The sequence below is a fragment of the Pongo abelii genome, chromosome 15 (assembly GCF_028885655.2).
Source record: "Pongo abelii isolate AG06213 chromosome 15, NHGRI_mPonAbe1-v2.0_pri, whole genome shotgun sequence".
Taxonomy (NCBI): domain Eukaryota; kingdom Metazoa; phylum Chordata; class Mammalia; order Primates; family Hominidae; genus Pongo; species Pongo abelii.
Window position 1 is genome coordinate 34,171,470 of NC_072000.2, and position 17,254 is coordinate 34,188,723.

At 37.4% G+C, this 17,254-nt stretch overlaps 1 protein-coding gene across 4 annotated transcripts in view; it reads left to right on the top strand.

The window, feature by feature from the left end:
• Window positions 1-1,888: 1,888 nt before the first annotated feature.
• Window positions 1,889-17,254, top strand: part of G2E3 (G2/M-phase specific E3 ubiquitin protein ligase) — a 60,961-nt gene continuing 45,595 nt past the window's right edge. Inside the window, exon 1 of one of the 4 annotated variants that reach the window (XM_009249001.4) lies at window positions 1,889-2,266. The gene's annotated coding sequence lies outside the window, so the exon portion shown is untranslated. The remainder of the gene's footprint in view (window positions 2,267-17,254) is intronic. The other 3 variants (XM_024231407.3, XM_054529967.2, XM_063715808.1) reach the window with 3 other exon arrangements.

Here is a 17,254-nt window from a genome sequence, read left to right on the forward strand (position 1 = left end):
ACAAACTAATTAAAAAAAAAAACCCTTGCTCATAGAGTTGTATAAAGAAAATCATACATATATACAATCTTTTAGGTGGCTTTTCCAGGGCATTTTTAACTTTTCTATACAGGTCAACTTGAGAATTTAATTCCTGTAAAGGATAAGACTTAATGGTGGTAAGGTGCCAAGAATTATGAAAGACATAGGAAAATATATGACATAGTTTCTGCCTTCAAGAAACTTCAAGGAGCAATATATTTAACGGGGTCATATTAGATATGTGGAACATAAAATAATACAATATATCATGAATGACAAAATGTGTGGTCAAATCATTATATGGAATTGTAGAAAGAACTGCTGAATGAATGAATGGACATAGACTATCCAAACATTAGAAATTTATACGCTTATTAAACCTGATTTTGTATCTAGAATGTATTCAATTTCTAACAATCTTCCTTAAAGAACAAAATTGCAAAATTAAAAAAAAGCTTATTATCTTAAAAATTCAACTGGTGATAAAGTGAAAGGTAAAAGTTCTCCATCTCTTCCTCCTCTTATTTACCAGCCCGCTCCCAGAGATGTTTACAGCTTAGGTATCAATCCCAAAACTTTGTATACCATAAACACACACATACTTTCAAACAAGGATACTACAGTCCTTCTTAAACTTCTTTCAGTATTTCATTTCAGTACCCACTGATCTACTTCATTACTTTTAGTGCCCGCAGTGTCAGTATATCAGATGCTAAAGTATCATAACTTACATGTATTTAACCCCTTCCTTATTTGTAGACACAGATTATTTTCTATCTTTCACTGTTAAAAACAGTACATCAGTTAATAGCTTTACACACCCCCTGTGTCAGATTACCTGTAGCATAGGTTCCCAGAAATCTAGTAAACCTTTCAAACTGTATTTTTTTTTTTTTTTTTTTTTTGAGACAGAGTCTCGCTTTGTCTCCCAGGCTGGAGTGCAGTGGCGCGATCTCTGCTCACTGCAAGCTCCGTCTCCCGGGTTCACACCATTCTCCTGCCTCAGCCTCCCAAGTAGCTAGGACTACAGGCGCCCGCCATCACGCCCAGCTAATTTTTTGTACATTTAGTAGAGACGGGATTTCACCATGTTAGTCAGGATGGTCTCGATCTCCTGACCTCGTGATCCACCCGCCTCAGCCTCCCATAGTGCTGGGATTACAGGCGTGAGCCACCGCGCCCGGCCCTCAAACTGTATTTTTGACAAAGGCTAAAGGTATGCTGTCATGGTTTGGTTTGTACTGATCCGTTTAGGTAATTCAATGTTATTAGATGTGAGGATGATCTGGCAGCAACATCAATCACAGCCATAAAAGTCAGAGTTATTTAATGCCCCTCACCCCCTAGCATTTCCAGTCCTTCCTTTAGTTTCTGGAAGCTCCCAGATGTCTCTTCAGAAGCTTAAGACGTTTTGGATCAAAGATATACTGTGGTCCTCGATAAAGGAAAAGATACTGTTGTTTCAGTAATCTCACGGGACAGTACTTAATAATCTCGTAAAGTGAGCCCTTATCAGAGGGGGGAAATAAAATTTATTGCCTTCTAACACCATCAAATAGTTTATTTGAGACCAGGGATTGGTACGACCACTTATTTTCAACTTTTGGCTGAATACGGGTGAACTTGGCTTTTTGTTTTCCCCAAACCCAGGACAGAAAGAAATTAAAAGCCCTGACTGTGCCGGGATAGACTGAGAGGCCCAGGAAAGGCTGTACTAAGTACTTGGAGGGTTTGCTTTTTCCTTCTTGCTGCTGCTGCTGTTTCCTCGAGGATGAAGGGAAAGATAAAACCCTCCTGCCTCCGTTCGTGCTTTCATTCGCCCCATTCCTCGAAGGTGACGAAACTTCAGCACATCTCTGTCCATTTTGGAAACAAGAGGATCCCCTCAAGAGCAAATAGGCGGAAACAATGACCCCGCGCCCGGAGTTTTTCTGAGCTGCTAAACAGGGAGAGAGACCCGACAAAACAAACAAGCGAAGGCGACACAGCCAGGTTAGCACCGAGCAGCAGGGCGGGAGCGCCAGAAGGGCGGGAGCACACGGGCCCTTCCCCACAGCCAGCGCCTCCGCGGGTCCCACCCCTCGAGGGCGGGGCCGACCGCTCTTTCCGGGTTTGCGAACGGAAGTGGGCGAATTTGAATCCTGTGGGCCGTTGAATGTGGCTGCTCGCGGTCGGCGTGCCCCGACGTAGAGCGGGCCGGGAAAAGTGGCGCTGACGCTCTGGAACTTCTGCCCAGCTCTCCTTGGTGAGTAAATGGGGAACGGGAAGACGCAGAGCGTTCCAGAGAGAGAAGCAGGACCGTGGGGTGGGAGAGGGTGTTAGGAGGCCGGACGGCGCAGCGGGGGCCTCGCAGTGCTTTTGGGGACGTCTGGTGCTGGGGCCCGGCCTGGAGACTTAGGGAATTCGGGCCACTGGGGGCGTTTGCTGGACCAGCGCTCTCGACGGTTGCGCACGCCAGCCAGCTCTCAGTGTTGAGGATTCCGAGGCCCTGCCGGTCCCCCGCGAGTAAACCTTGTTTATACGCATCCTCCGTGGCTTTTTTTTAACCCGTAGTTTATTATTTCCACCAATTCGGCTCGAATGCTGAAGCTTCAACAGTAGTTAAATCTCATTGTGAAAGCGTTGCCACGTTTAAACAAATCTCTTTTTATGAAAGATGGAAGGTTGGGGCAGGTTTAGAATGAAAAGATGCTCTACGTGGCTCCGCGTTCCTCTTGAGAGAGATACCCGGGCAACCTTGATTAACTCTGGACTGCAGGGAAGTGACAGTCTTTGAAATGCCTGGGTGGGATTTAAACTGAAATTCGAGTATCCTTTGTATTTAAAACCCGGATATTTTTCTTTCACGGTTGACATTTTTCATGTACCGCAAAAATCCGAGCCTCTTATTTAAACCGGCTATAGTAACAGCGGTGGTGATTCACTAGGGTCTTAGTTTGCAAACAATAGAGATAAGGTTTAGTTCCACCGCCCTGCCTTTTCGCCTCCCTCATTCATTGGCCAACTGGGTTATTACGGAGTCTTTTTGGAAGTAATCCACTAATGCTTTGAGCATCTGTTTTCTTTGGGTTTTATTGTTTTGGGCTTTTTTTTTATTTTTAATGATGAACTATCTGAAATATGGAACTCTGTCTAACCCAGTAGTAAAGTCATGCCTTCTGGAATGGTTTAAAAGTGTGCCATAAATGTAAACTATAAATGGGAATTTTAAATGTGTACAAGTTTTACATCTTTATTAAAAATCGTAAGTTTTGTGTAGCTAAATACGAAAAGACATTTTAAGTTCCTTTTAAGGTTTTAACACCAGGATATTGTACCATTTAAATGTATAAATATATTTTTAAAAGTAAGACTTCATAATAATCAGAATAAAGACATTCCTTCATCCAGTGCTGGCTATTCCAGCACCCCCATTCTTCCTGCTATTGAACTTTTGTTTTAAGTGTTAGCCAGGAAGAATAGACTTAAATACTCGGTGTTGAGGATAGTTAAAATATGAGCATTTTTTATATAGTGTCTTTGTAACAAAGACATTGGCTATACTTCTCTAAGCCTTTCTGCTCATTTCATATGTGCTGTCAACAAACGGTAATTTTTAAAAATTGATCGCTATATCCTAATCTCTTTCTTTTTTTCTACCTGAATTATTTTCATTGGATTTTTGCTCTTTCTTAAATCAGTGAGTTTCAGAATTTATTGTGTACACATTACCTTGAAGGATTTGTTAAATGCTGATTCCTGCACTTCAGATCTCAGGTTCTGAATCAGTAGGTCTGGAGGATGGCATTGAACAGTCTGCATATTTAACTGAAAGTTTAGAAAATACTATGAGTTTTAAAAACACTGATTTGATCTTTCCTAGAGAGGCATTATAATGTGTTGATTAAAGACATGAAACTGGGGCCAGATTGCCTTGGTTTGAAGCCCATCTCCACCGCTTGATAGCTAGGTGACCCTGGGCAAGCTGTTTAACCTCTCTGTGCTTCATTTCCCTCTACCATATGATGAGGTTACCTACTTTGTAGGATTATTGTGAGGGTTGAATGAGTTAATATATACAAAGACCTTAGAATAGTGTGTGCCACATAGCAAATGATACATAAGTCTCCAGTTACATTGAGTTACTAAACCGTAAAAACCGCATCACATACATTCTCTCATTAATCTTTACAGTATCACTGAGGTAGTTACTATCTTCAAATAAGAAAACAGGCTAAGAGGGGCTCTGTAATTTGTTCTCACACAACTAGTAGCACGTTGGAACTGAAGTCGGAAATTAGATTTAACTCAAAAGTTTATGCTTTTTTAAAAAAGTAATATTTCTTGCCTCTCTTCAGTCTCCCTCCAGATGTTGCCCCATAAGTATCTCTGATGGCTTCCCATTGTCTACCGTATATAATTCAAATTTCTTAGCCTTGCTTTTTATTTACAGAGCCCTTCAGAGTCTGGTACCAATTTCTCTTCCCAAGGACCATCTTCATAATATTATGCCACTCTCTTCCAACCTGCTGATGTTCCATCAATACTACTAGAATTCTCCAAATCTATCTCTTATTACATTTTATGCATATTTAGCCATTGGCCTTTTTATTTCCCCTTAAGATTTTACTCAACTGGATTTAAAGACTTCTCCAGGCCGTGCTTTTTGCTTGTAAATATATAGTGTGAGACTGCCCTTGTCCTTTTAATTTTTATGTCTGCAGTGCACAGTGCAGAACAGTGAGTGTCATGATACTCTGAAACTGTGTGTGTTCAGTGAGTATTTATTTTAACAATTTAACACATTTTGTCTTGGGTTAATGACTCAAAAAGTTGCTTTTTTTTTAAGGCTTGGCTTTTTTCTGAGATGATAGCATATAAGTCTCTGTAGTGTAGAGATTTTAGTGATAGCATATGGTTTATAAACAATATGGAAAAATAAGTATTGAAATTATAGGCTCAGAGGACATTTCAAGTGGGAAAAAATCAGGAGCAATGTTTGTTAATATTCACGAATTTAAAATGCTTTATACATATTTTCTCACTTAATCCTCGCAACCATTTTATTATCTCTATATTAAGATGAAGAAACTGAGGCACCAAAAGATTTAGTAGCTTTTAAAATGTATTTTTAAAATATTTAATTTCCTCTTGTGTGGACGGCAAGCCACCCAGGTGCCGAGGCAAGAGACTGGGGGCACGAGCTGTTCCAGTATAATAAAATAATAAAATAAGAATAGTTATACTAGATATAGATCTTAGATATGATTGTATATGAATATCATTAATCATTAGTTTGTGGCAATTACTCTTTATTCCAATATTATAATAATCCTTGCTCTACAATCATAACCTAGGAAAAACCAGGCCATACAGAGATAGGAGCTGAGGGGACATAGTGAGAAGTGACCAGAAGACAAGAATGCGAGCCTTCTCTCTTGAGTGGAGCCTGGACAGGGCCACCAGAGAGCTCCTAGTTCCAGCGGTAACACCAGCGTCTGGGAAGACGCCCGTTGCCAAGAGGACCGTGGTCTAGCGATAGCGTCAGTGTCGAGAAGAAACACCGGCTACTTAGCAGACCAGGAAAGGGAGTTTCCCTTTCCCCCGGGGAAGTTTAGAGAAGACTCTACTCCTCCACCTCTTGTGGAGGGCCTGATACCAGTCAGGCCCGCCCGCAGTTATCTGGAGGACTAACCGTCTTCCTGTGGTGCTGTGCTTCAGTGGTCACACTCCTCATCTGCCTTCATGTTCCATCCTGTACACCTGGCTCTGCCTTTTAGATAGCAGTAGCAAATTAGTGAAAGTACTAAAAGTCTCTGATATGCAGAAATAATGGTGTAAGCTGTCTCTCTCTCCTCTCTCTCTCTCTCTGCCTCGGCTGCCAGGCAGGGAAGGGCCCCCTGTCCAGTGGACACGTGACCCACGTGAACTTACCTATCATTGGAGATGGCTCACTGCCCCTTTGTCTTGTGTCCAATAAATATCAGCGCAGCCTGGCATTTGGGGCCACTACCAGTCTCCGCATCTTGGTGGTAGTGGTCCCCTGGGCCCAGCTGTCTTTTCTTTTATCTTTTTGTCTTTTGTCTTTATTTCTACAATCTCTCGTCTCCGCACACGGGGAGAAAAACCCACCGATCCTGTGGGGCTGGTCCCTACACTCTTGGTACAGTTTTTTTTTTTTTTAATTATAAGAGTAGTATATGTTAGGTGTAATAAAAAGTATCTTAATTCAAAATGTTAGGGAATTAAAAAACAGAAAACTTTTCCTTTTCAGTTTGAACACTTAAAACAGTTGCCTAATCTCCTTGCCCACAGCTTTTCTTTAAAAACCTGCCCAACAATGTAGGGACATCATTCTCATGACTAGTAGATAGGGTTGGTCTAAGGAACATAAAGCCCCATACCACTTAAAGTCCCATACCACTTCCCCAACAAACCTGGTACAGGTATTTATATCAGAGCTGCATATCTGATGCAGGCTAGACCACTCGTGTGATTTCTTGATTTTGGAGTTGGGATATCACAAGACTATTGGAACCCAAGCTGGAAAGGTCTTATGTGTTGCTAAGACAGTGGAATCATGAAGAAACATGAAAAGGACATATGGAGCCAATGGGTGGCAGGGTGGGGTGGGGTAGGGGAGGATGACACCTGTTTCCTGAGGACTGGTTATATATTGATAACTTGTGTAAACTTGTAACTTTGTTGCTTTTTTTTTTTTTTTTTTTTTTTTGTGATATGGAGTCTCACTCTGTTGCCCAGGCTGAATGCAGTGGTGCGATCTTGACTCACTGCAACATCCGCCTCCCCGGTTCCAGTGATTCTCCTGCCTCAACCTCCTGAGTAGCTGGATTATAGGCACCTGCCACCACGCCCAGCTAATTTTTGTGATTTTAGTAGAGACAGGGTTTTGCCATGTTGGTCAGGCTTGTCTCAAATTCCTGACCTCAAGGGATCTGCCCGCTTCAGCCTCCCAAAGTGCTGGGATTACAGGCGTGAGCCACCGCGCCCAGCCATTGCTTTTTATCTTAAACTTATCCTTTTGTTTTAAATAAAAAATTGTTAACTTTTAAACAAGTATCTGGTATACAATTTGTATGCAATGAAAATCACCCATTTTAGGGGTATAGTTCAATGAATTAGTAAATGTATTCTCTTGTATGAATATACCACAGTTTGTTTTATCCATATACATTGTTACAGTTTTTAGTTCTCACAAATAAAGTTTCTGTTGACCTTTGTGTACCATGGACATATGCCTTATTTCTCTTGGCTGCATCGTATGATAGGTGTACATTTGGCCTTTTTTTGAGGTAAAATTCACATTTATAAAATCAGCCATTTTATTTGAGACAAGATCTCTGTCACCCAAAGCTGGAGCTCAGTGGCGCAATCATAGTTCACTGCAGCCTCCAACTCTTGGACTCCAGCAGTCCTCCCACCTCAGCTTCCCAGGCAGCTAGGACTACAGGCGTTTGCCACCAAGACTGGCTAATTAAAAATTTTTTGTGTAGAGACAGGTTATCACTGTGTTGTCCAGGCTGGTTGCAAACTCCTAGCCTCAAGCAATCCTTCCACCTCAGCCTTCCAAAGTGCTGGAATTACAGGTGTGAGCCACCATGCCCAGTCAAAAATTAGCCATTTTAAAGTAGACATTTCAGTGACAGTACATTCACAATGTTGTGCAACCATCACCTCTGCCTAGTTCCAAAACATGTAACTTTTATGTCTGACTTCCGTCATTTAATATAATGTTTACAAGGTTATCTATGTTGTAGCATGTATCAGTACTTTATTCCTTTTTATTGCCACATAATCATTCTATGGATATACCACATTTTGTATATCCATTCATCAATTGATGTATAATTAGGTTGTTTCTTTGTGATGTATTGATTTAGTGATCTCTTTTGTGAATAGTGCTGCTGTGAACATATGTATGCAAGTTTTTGTTTGAATTGAAATATTTCAATTCTTTTGGTTATATAGCTAGTGGAATTGCTGGGTGATATGGTAGTCTTGTTTAATGTGTTGTGGCATTACCAAACTGTTTTCCACCCTTGCTGCATCATTTTACTTTCCCACTAGCAATATGTAAGGGTTCTAATTTCTCCATATCATCATTAACACTTACTATTTTAGTTTGTAAAAATAATTATTATAGCTATTATAGTGGACATGAAGTGGTATCTCATTGTGGCTTTGATTTACTTATCACTAATATAATGAGCATTTTTTCATGTGCTTGTTGGCCATTTGAATATTTTCTTTGGAGAAATCTCTTCAGATATTTTGTTCATTTTTAAGTTGAATTACTTGTCTTTTTGTTGTTGCATTGTAAGAGTTTCTAATGTATTCTAGATACTAGACCCTTTTCAGGTTATATGATTTCTGAATATTTTTTCCCATTCTGTAGATTGTCATTAGATGCACAAGTTTTATACTTTGGTAAAGTTCAATTTATTGTTTTCTTGTTGCTTGTGCTTTTGGTGTCGTATCTCAGAAACCGTTGCCAAATACAAGGTCATGAAAATTTACCCCTAGATTTTCATTTAAGAGATTTATAGTTTTGTCTTTTACATTTAGGTCTTGATCCATTTCGAGTTGATTTTTTTTAATGCGTGTGAGGTAGGGGTTCAACTTCATTCCTTTTTTTTTTTTTTGAGATGGAGTCTTGCTTTGTTGCCCAGGCTGGAGTGCAGTGGCACAATCTCAGCTTACTGCAAGCTCCACTTCCTGGGTTCATGCCATTCTCCTGCCTCAGCCTCCCAAGTAACTGGGACTATAGGCGCCCACCACCACACCCAGCTAATTTTTTTGTATTTTTAGTAGAGACTGGGTTTCACCATGTTATCCAGGATGGTCTCAGTCTCCTGACCTCGTGATCTGTCGCCTCGGCCTCCCAAAGTTCTGGATTACAGGCATGAGCCACCGCACCTGGCCAGCTTCATTCTTTTTTACATGGCTGTCTGGTCGTCCCAGGACCATTTGTTGAAGAGACTGTTTTCTTCCCATTTAATGGTCTTGGCACTCTTATTGAAAATTAGTTTACTATAAAACATGTGAGTTTATTTATTGACTCTTTCTTCTTTTCCATTGATGTGTATGTCTGTCCTTGTGCCAGTACCACATTGTCTTGATTACGGTGGATTTGTAGTAAGTTTGGAATTGGAAAATTTGAATCCTCCAACTTTTTCTTTTTGGGGATCCTTTTGACTATTCAGGATCCCTTGCAGTTTAGGCTTAACTCTTCCATTCCTGCAAAAAAAGGCCATCAGGATTTTGACAGGAATTGTATCAAATCTATAAATTGCTTTGGGGAGTATAACCATCTTAATGATATAGTTTTTCAACCTATGGATGCAGAATGTCTTTTCATTTATTTAGGGTTCTTTAATTTCTTTCAGCACTGTTTTGTAGTTTTCAGTGCAAAAATCTTGCACCACCATGGTTAAATTTATTACTAAGTAATTTTTATGCTATTGTAAATGGAATTGTTTACTTAATTTCCTTTTTGGATTGTTCATTGTTGTATAGAAATACAACTGATATTTGTGTGTTGATCTTGCATCCTGTAACTTAGCTGAATTCGTTTAGTAGCTCTAACAGTTTTTTGTGAATTCTCTAGGAAATTCTACATATAAGATCATGCCTTCTTTAAATAGAGTTACTTCTTGCTTTCTTGCTTTATTATTCTGAATAGACCTTCTGGTTCAGTGTTGAGTAGAAGTGGTGGAAGTATGTATCTTTGTTTTGTTCCAGATCTTAGGTGGAAAGTGTGCAGTCTTTCACCGATAATTATGTTAATTACAGGTTTTTCCATAGATGCTGAGGAAGTTCCCTTATATTCCTAAATGTTTGAGTGTTTTTATCATCAATGAGTATTGTATTTTGTGAAATGCTTTTTCTGCATCTATTGAGATGAGCATATGACCTTTTCCTTTTTTCTCTATTAGTATTGGTTGATTTCCGTATGTTGAACCACCTTTGCATTTCTGGGATAAATCCCACTTGGTTATGGTACAAAATTTTCTTTTCAGAATTCAGTTTGCTGGTAGTTTGTTAAGGATATTTGCATCTATGTTCATAAGAGATAATTGGCTTATAGTTTTATTTTCTATGATGTCTTTTTCTGGCTTTGGTATCAGGGTATTGGTGGCTTCATAAAATGAGTTAGGAAGTGTCCTCATATCTTTTGGAGGGGTTTGAGAAAGATTGGTGCCAATTTTTCTTCAAAGTTTAATAGGGTTCACCAGTGAACCCATCTGGGCTAGGACGTTTATTTGTTGGGAGGTTCTTCATTAGTGATTCAATCCCTTGTTTGTAGATTTGTTGAAATTTTCTATTTCTTCTTGTCACTTTTGTTATCTGTTTAACCTATTGTTTAATTTGTTAACTATTTAACTTCTTAGAGTACAATTGTTCATAATAGTCTCATTTAATTCTTTTTATTTCTATTAGGTCTGTAGCAGTGTCCCACTTTCATTTCTTCTGATTTAGTAATTTGAGTCTTCTCTTTTTTTTCTCTGGGTCATCTAACTAAACGTTTTCAATTTTGTCGATCTTCTCAAGCAATTTTTATTTCATTGATTTTCAATTTAAAAAATTTTTTATTACATTATCGGGACTCTAAATTATTTCCTTCCTTCTGCTAGCTTTGGGTTTAGTTTGGTCTTTTTCTAGTTTCTTTGGGCATAAAGTTGGGTCATTGTTTTGGGGGCTTGATTTTATTTGTCTCTAAGTATTTTCTAATTTCCCTTGTGATTTCTTTTTTGACCTTTTGTCTATTTAAAGTTGTTATTTAATCCGCATATGTTTCTCGATTTTCCAGTTTTCCTTTTATTGATTTCCAGTTTCATTCCATAGTCATTGGAGAAGATATTTTGTGTGATTTCAGTCTTGTAAAATGTATTATTTTGTGGTCTAACATGGTCTATCCATGGATATTGTTCCACGTGCATTTGAGAAGAATGTTTCATTCTGTTGTTGTAGGGTGGAGTGTTCTGTATATGTTAAGTCTAAACTATTTCTCCTTTCATTTCTGTCAAATTTTGCCTCATATATTTTGGGGCTCTTATTAGGTGGATTTGTGTTTATAATTGTCATGTCTTCTTGATGGATTGAACTTTTTAGTCAGTCTTTAATGTCCTTTGAGTCCTGTAACAATCTTCAACTTAAAGCCTGTTTTGTCTGAAATTAGTATAAACACCCAAGCTTAGTTTTGATTACTGTTTGTATGAAGTATCTTATTCTGTCCTTTTACTTTCTATCTATGTGTATTTTGGTATCTATAACTTGACCCTAGTAGATAGTGTATGTATGGATTTTTAAAAAATTCATTCTGTCAACCTTTGCCTTTTAATTGGAGAGTGTAATTCATTTACATTTAATTACTGTTAAGGAAGGATTTCTGACGTTTTAGTATTTGTTTTCTAAATACTATCTTTCTGTTCCTCACTTCCTTCATTATTGCCTTTTGTTTAATTGATTTGTATAGTGTACCATTTTGATTCCCTTCTCATTACCTATTCTGCACATATTTTTTGTTATATTCTTAGTGGCTATCTTGGGGATTACAATTAATATCTTAAACTTATAACACCCTAGTTTGAATTAATACCCTCTTAGCTTTGATAGTATACAAAAATTACACTTCTGTATATCTCATCCTTCTTCTTAAATGTTATTGTGTCAAATTACATTTTTATATTTTTTGCTTATTTTACATTTATACATAATGTGCCCAATAACATTGATTTATATTTATTTTATGTGTTTTCGTTTTAAATCATAAAGGAAAAAGAGAATTACCAAAAGTGCAATAATACTACTGGCTTTTATATTTACTTCTGTAGTTACCTTTACTGGTGTTTTTATTTCCTCATATGGCTTTGAGTTACTGTCTGGTGTGCCATTAGCATCTCTAGTAGGGCAGATCTACTAAAAGTTTCCCTTTCACCCTAGACCCCAGGTCTACCAGACCTTCTGAGAAGCAGCCATTCTTATCTGTCTCCTGGATGATTTTCCAGAGAGTATAAGCTTTTAAGAAACTTTTTATTGAGGTATAATATATATGCCAAATATATTTTAAGTACAAAATTATGTTCATTGTAAAAAGTCAAACAATGCCAAAATTTATAAGAAATTAAAAGAAAAAGCCCCTACCCCTTCTGTCTCCCCAGGGATAACCACCATTAACAGTTAGGGACATAGAAACTTTATGGTCTTTCTTGATCTCAGAAACTTCTGATCTTTCTGAATTCCTTTCACCCTTCCTTCTCTCCATCGAATTACTTCTTCTACTTTGTATATAAGAACCCTAATAGGTAAGTATTATCATCTCCATTGGACACAAGGCAGAGCAAAGAGTTCAAACACAGAAAATGTATAATTCAAGTGTAATGTTCTTTCTGCCATGTTCCTCTGCCTGGATCCTGTCTAGAATCTTAAAAGTTTAATTGCTCTGTCACATAAGGTAGCAGATACATTGTCTTGTTAAAATATAATTAAGGCCTTATTTTTTAGACAGCAGAAGACCTGGTCCTGTGGGAGTTGTGACAAAATAGCCTTTATTGCCTGAACTGTAGTAAAAAAGATGCCACCTGCTTTAAGAAGGGTAGTTTGGATTGGGCTGGTTATTTAGAGCCTGACTTGGTCAGTGGAAGGGGCTAGGGCTGGAATAAGACCTGCCCACTGAGTCAGGGTTAGGACCAGCTGGTGAAGGGGGGAATTATATTACTTACTATCTGATAATCCAATCCAAGGAGATTTATATAATCCAACCAAATGGCAGAATCAGCAAGAGCAACTTCCAGAAGAAATTCCTGACATTCCCCAAACATCCCAGGCTTTCACACACTGTTGCACCTTTGCACACACTCTACTTAGAATGCTTTTTCTGCCTTGTCTGCTCAGAATATTTATCTTTCACAATTATGTTATAATTTCACCACCTCTGTAAGGCTACACTGCATGTGTGTGAAATATTTGTTTACTTGCCTGCCTCCCATGTGAGTATGTGTACTCATCTTCACTTTTGAAACATAGTTTTGCTGCAGATAGGATTCTTTGCTGACAGGTTTGGGTTTTTTTCCTGTCTTTCAGCACTTTAAATATGTCATCTCACTGCCTTCTGGAACTCTATGGTTTCTAATGAGAATTTGGCTCTTAATCTTATTGGGGATATTTTGTATGTGGTAATCACTTCTCTCTTGCTGCTTTCAAGATTCTTTGTCTTTGTTTTTGTCAGTTTGACTATACTGTGTCTCAATGTGGATCTCCTAGAATTTGTCCTGATTAAAGATCTTGAGCTTCTTAAAAATGTACAGATTGAAGTCTTACATGTGTAGATTTCAGTCTTACATGAAATTTGGGAAGTTTTTGACTATTATTTCTTCAAACATTCTTTCTGTTCCACTTTCTCCGGTGCTTCTTGGACTCCCATTAAGCATATATTGGTATGCTTGATGGTGTCTCATAGTCTCTTGGGCTCTGTTTCTTTTTCATTTTTTTTCTTTCTGCTCTTCAGTCTGGATAATTTCAACTAACCTGTCTTCAAGTTCACTGATTCTTTCTCCTGCCTGCTCAAACGTGCTGTTAAACCTCTGTAATAAATTTATTATTTCAGTTATTGTACTTTTCAGCTGCAGAATTTCTATTTCCTTTTTATCATTTCTACTTCTTTGTTGATATTCTCTATTTGTTGAGACATTGTTGATTGTGAGTTTTTTGCCAGGTTTTTCTGTGTTTCTAGGGAGGTACAGACCTGCAGAGCCCCTTGCTACACCATTTTCATGGATGTGTTCTGTATTACTGAGTTTGAAGAGTTTTTCAGAAAATATATTATGGATCTAACTAAGTCCTTTATCAGATTATGAGTTGCAAATACTTTATCAGTCTGAGGCTTGTTTTATTCTCTTAACAGTGCCTTTTGATGAGCAGAAGATACTAACTTTAAGTACAGTTTATCTTTTTTTGTCTTGTACTTTTGGTATTGTATCTAAGAAATCTTACGTAACATAAGGTCACAGAAATTTTCTCCTGTGTGTTTTTTCTAGAAGTTTTATAGTTTTACATTTTGTATTTAGAGCTGTAATTCATTTTGAGTTCATTTTTTGTGAGACAAGTATTCTTGTGGGTGCTGTAGTGGGTTTTTTTGTTTTGTTTTTTTTTTTTGCTATTTTAATTTGCATTTCCTTTATGACCAGTGATGTTCATATTTTCTTTTGCTTATTGGCTATGTTGTGTTTTTTTTAAGTGTCTGGTCAAATCTTTTGTCCATTTTGTTCATTTTATTGTGATGTCTTCTATTTGAGTTGTAAGCATTCTTTAGGCATTGTGGATATAAATCCTTTGTCAGGTATATGTTTTGCCAGTGTTTATTCCCAATCTGTGTTTCGCCTTTTTCTTTGCTTAACTATGTCTTTTGATTAGAAAGTTCTTAATTTTGATGTTTAATTCATCAGTGTTTTTTATGATTCAGTTTCCTAAGAAATCTTTCCCAAACCCCAAGATCATGAAGATTCTTCCCTATGTTTTCTTCTAGAAGTTTTTTTTTTTCTTGTGATCCAATTTGAATTAAGTTTTAGTATATGAGGTCAATGTTCTTCCCCCCACCCTCCACCCAAAACATTCAGTTATTTCAATACTATTTATTGAATAGACTACCATTTGAATACAGTGAATTACCTTGGTATCTTTGTTGAAAAGCAATAGTCTGGGTCTGTTTCTGGCCTTTCCCTTGTGTTCTATTGAGCTATATATCTGACTTTTCCCTTATGTTCTATTGAGCTATACATCTGTCTTGATTAACATAGCTCTATAAGAAGTCATGAAATCACATAGTTGGAGACCACTGCCTTTTTCTTTTTAAAAATGTTTTTTCTATTACAAGGCCTTTGCATTTTTATGTAAGTTTTAGAATCAGCATGCCAGTTTCTTAAAAAAAAAAAAAAACCTGCTGGGGATTTCGGTTGGGATTGTGTTAAATTGACATCTTAACAATATTACGCCCATGAGCATTGTCTATCTCTTCATTTATTTAGGTCTTTCATTTCTCTCAGCAGTGTTTTGTAGCTTTTCAGAGTGTAGTCTTTTTCCACATCTTTGACTAAGTTTTTACCTATTGTAAATAGAATTGTTCTCTAATTTTCTGATTAATTCTTGTTGTTATACAGATTTTCCTTGTTGCATTAGAACTTGTTAAAGTCACTTATTCTTATAAATGTGTTGGTAGGATTTTCTATGTAGATGATCGTATGTGAAAACAGTTTTACTTCATCCTTCACAGTTTTGTCTTCTTTTCCCTTGGAGTACACTGTTGAGTCAGAGATTAAGGTGAACATTTGTAGATTCCCTTTGCTAGGTTGAAAAAATTTATTTTACCCACAGTTTGCTTTACAGTTTTGTTATGATTGCATATTGACATTTGTCAGATGCCCTTTTGTATCTGTTGAGATTGCCTCACAGTACAATGTGGAAATTAATGCATATTTGTAGATGCCCTTTATTAGGTTGAGAAGATTCCTGTCTGTTTCTGGTTTGTTCTACAGTTTTATCATGATTGGTTGTTGAATTTTGTCAAATGCTCTTTCTGCACTATTGAGATGGTCATACTTTTTCACCCTTTATTGTATTAACATGGTGTATTACTTTACTTTTCAGATGATATCTAATCTTACATTTCTAAGATAAACCCAGTTAAGATATAGTATCCTTTTTTTTTTTAATTAAAAGAAGAACTACCAATGATTGACTAAATTTTCCAGGTACTCTCGTGGCATTTATGTGTTATTTCTAATTCTTACAGTAACCTGTAATTAGCTTCTAGTTTGAGGGATGATAAAATTGAGGCTGAGGTCTCGGGAAGAAACATATAGAACATGAAGGAAAGTCTAAACTTCATACCTTCAATGCCCCTAGTACTCTTTCTACTATACCTTGCTACTTTTTGTAATAATTTATGGTTAAAAAATATTGAAGATCATATTGATGTTTTATGCACTTTTTTTTTTTTTTTTTTTTTTTTGATGGAGATCTCACTATGTTGCTCAAGGTGGACTCAAATTCCTGGGGTCAAGCAATCCTCCTGCTTCAGCTTCTCAAGTAGCTGGGACTACAGGTGCATAACATTGTGCCTGGCTTTTATGTACATTTTTGAGATATGTTTATTATTTCCTAGAATGTAAATAATTGATTCATGAAAAAAAATTCTAATAGCTTTTAACCTCTACCATTGAATGTCTTTCTTCTAATTTTATCTTTGCTGTTGCTGTGAACCAAAGTAACTAACAAATCTTTAAGAGTATTTCTTTTTGTCTCTACATTTGTAGGAGCACATAAAGTGTATTAACTATCTGTCCCCAGGTAGCATGGGTGTATTAGTCACAGCTCTCCAGAGAAACAGAAACAACAGGATATACGTGTGTGTGTGTGTGTGTGTGTGTGTGTGTGTGTGTGTGTGTGTGTGTAGAGAAGGAGAGGGAAGGATTGATTAATTTATTGTAAGGTATTGACTCACATGATTATGTAGTGTGAACAGTCCCATTATCTGTCTGCAAACTGGAGACCCAGGAAAGTCCCGCAGTGTAGTTTGAATGTCTGGAGCCAAACAGCTGATGGTATAGGTTCCAGTCCCAATCTGAAGGCCTGAGAACCAGGAACACCAAGGACAGAAGATTGATGTCCTACCTCAAGCAGTCAGACAGCAAATTTAACCTTTTTCTGCCTTCTGGTTTTATTCAGGCCCTCAGTGGACTAGCTAATGTCTACCCACACTGGGGATGGCCATCTGCTTTACTCAGTTCACCAGTAAACTGAGTAAAGTTTACTGATCTTTTCCAGAAACACTCTCACAGACACATCCAGACCTAAGATTAACCAGATATCTGGGCGTCCTGTGGCCTGGTAAAGGCAACACATAAAATTAACCATCACACTGGGTTAGTCTTGATCTTGAATTTTTTGGGAATGTTTTATATTACTTTTAATTCAATTATTTTTAAACCTTTTTTTATTTTGAAATAATTTTAAAGTTACAGGAAAGTTGCAAGAAAAGTACAAAGAACTACATATGCCCTTACCTAGATTAACCACTCTTTATTATTTTCCACATTCACTTTATCATCCTGCAGTATTGTACATTTGCATGTAATTTCCCTTTTCTGAACCGTTAGAGAGTAGGTTGCATATATCTGGTCCCCCTACCCCTTAATGCTTCAGTATTTCCTAAGAACAGTGATAGTCTACTAAATAA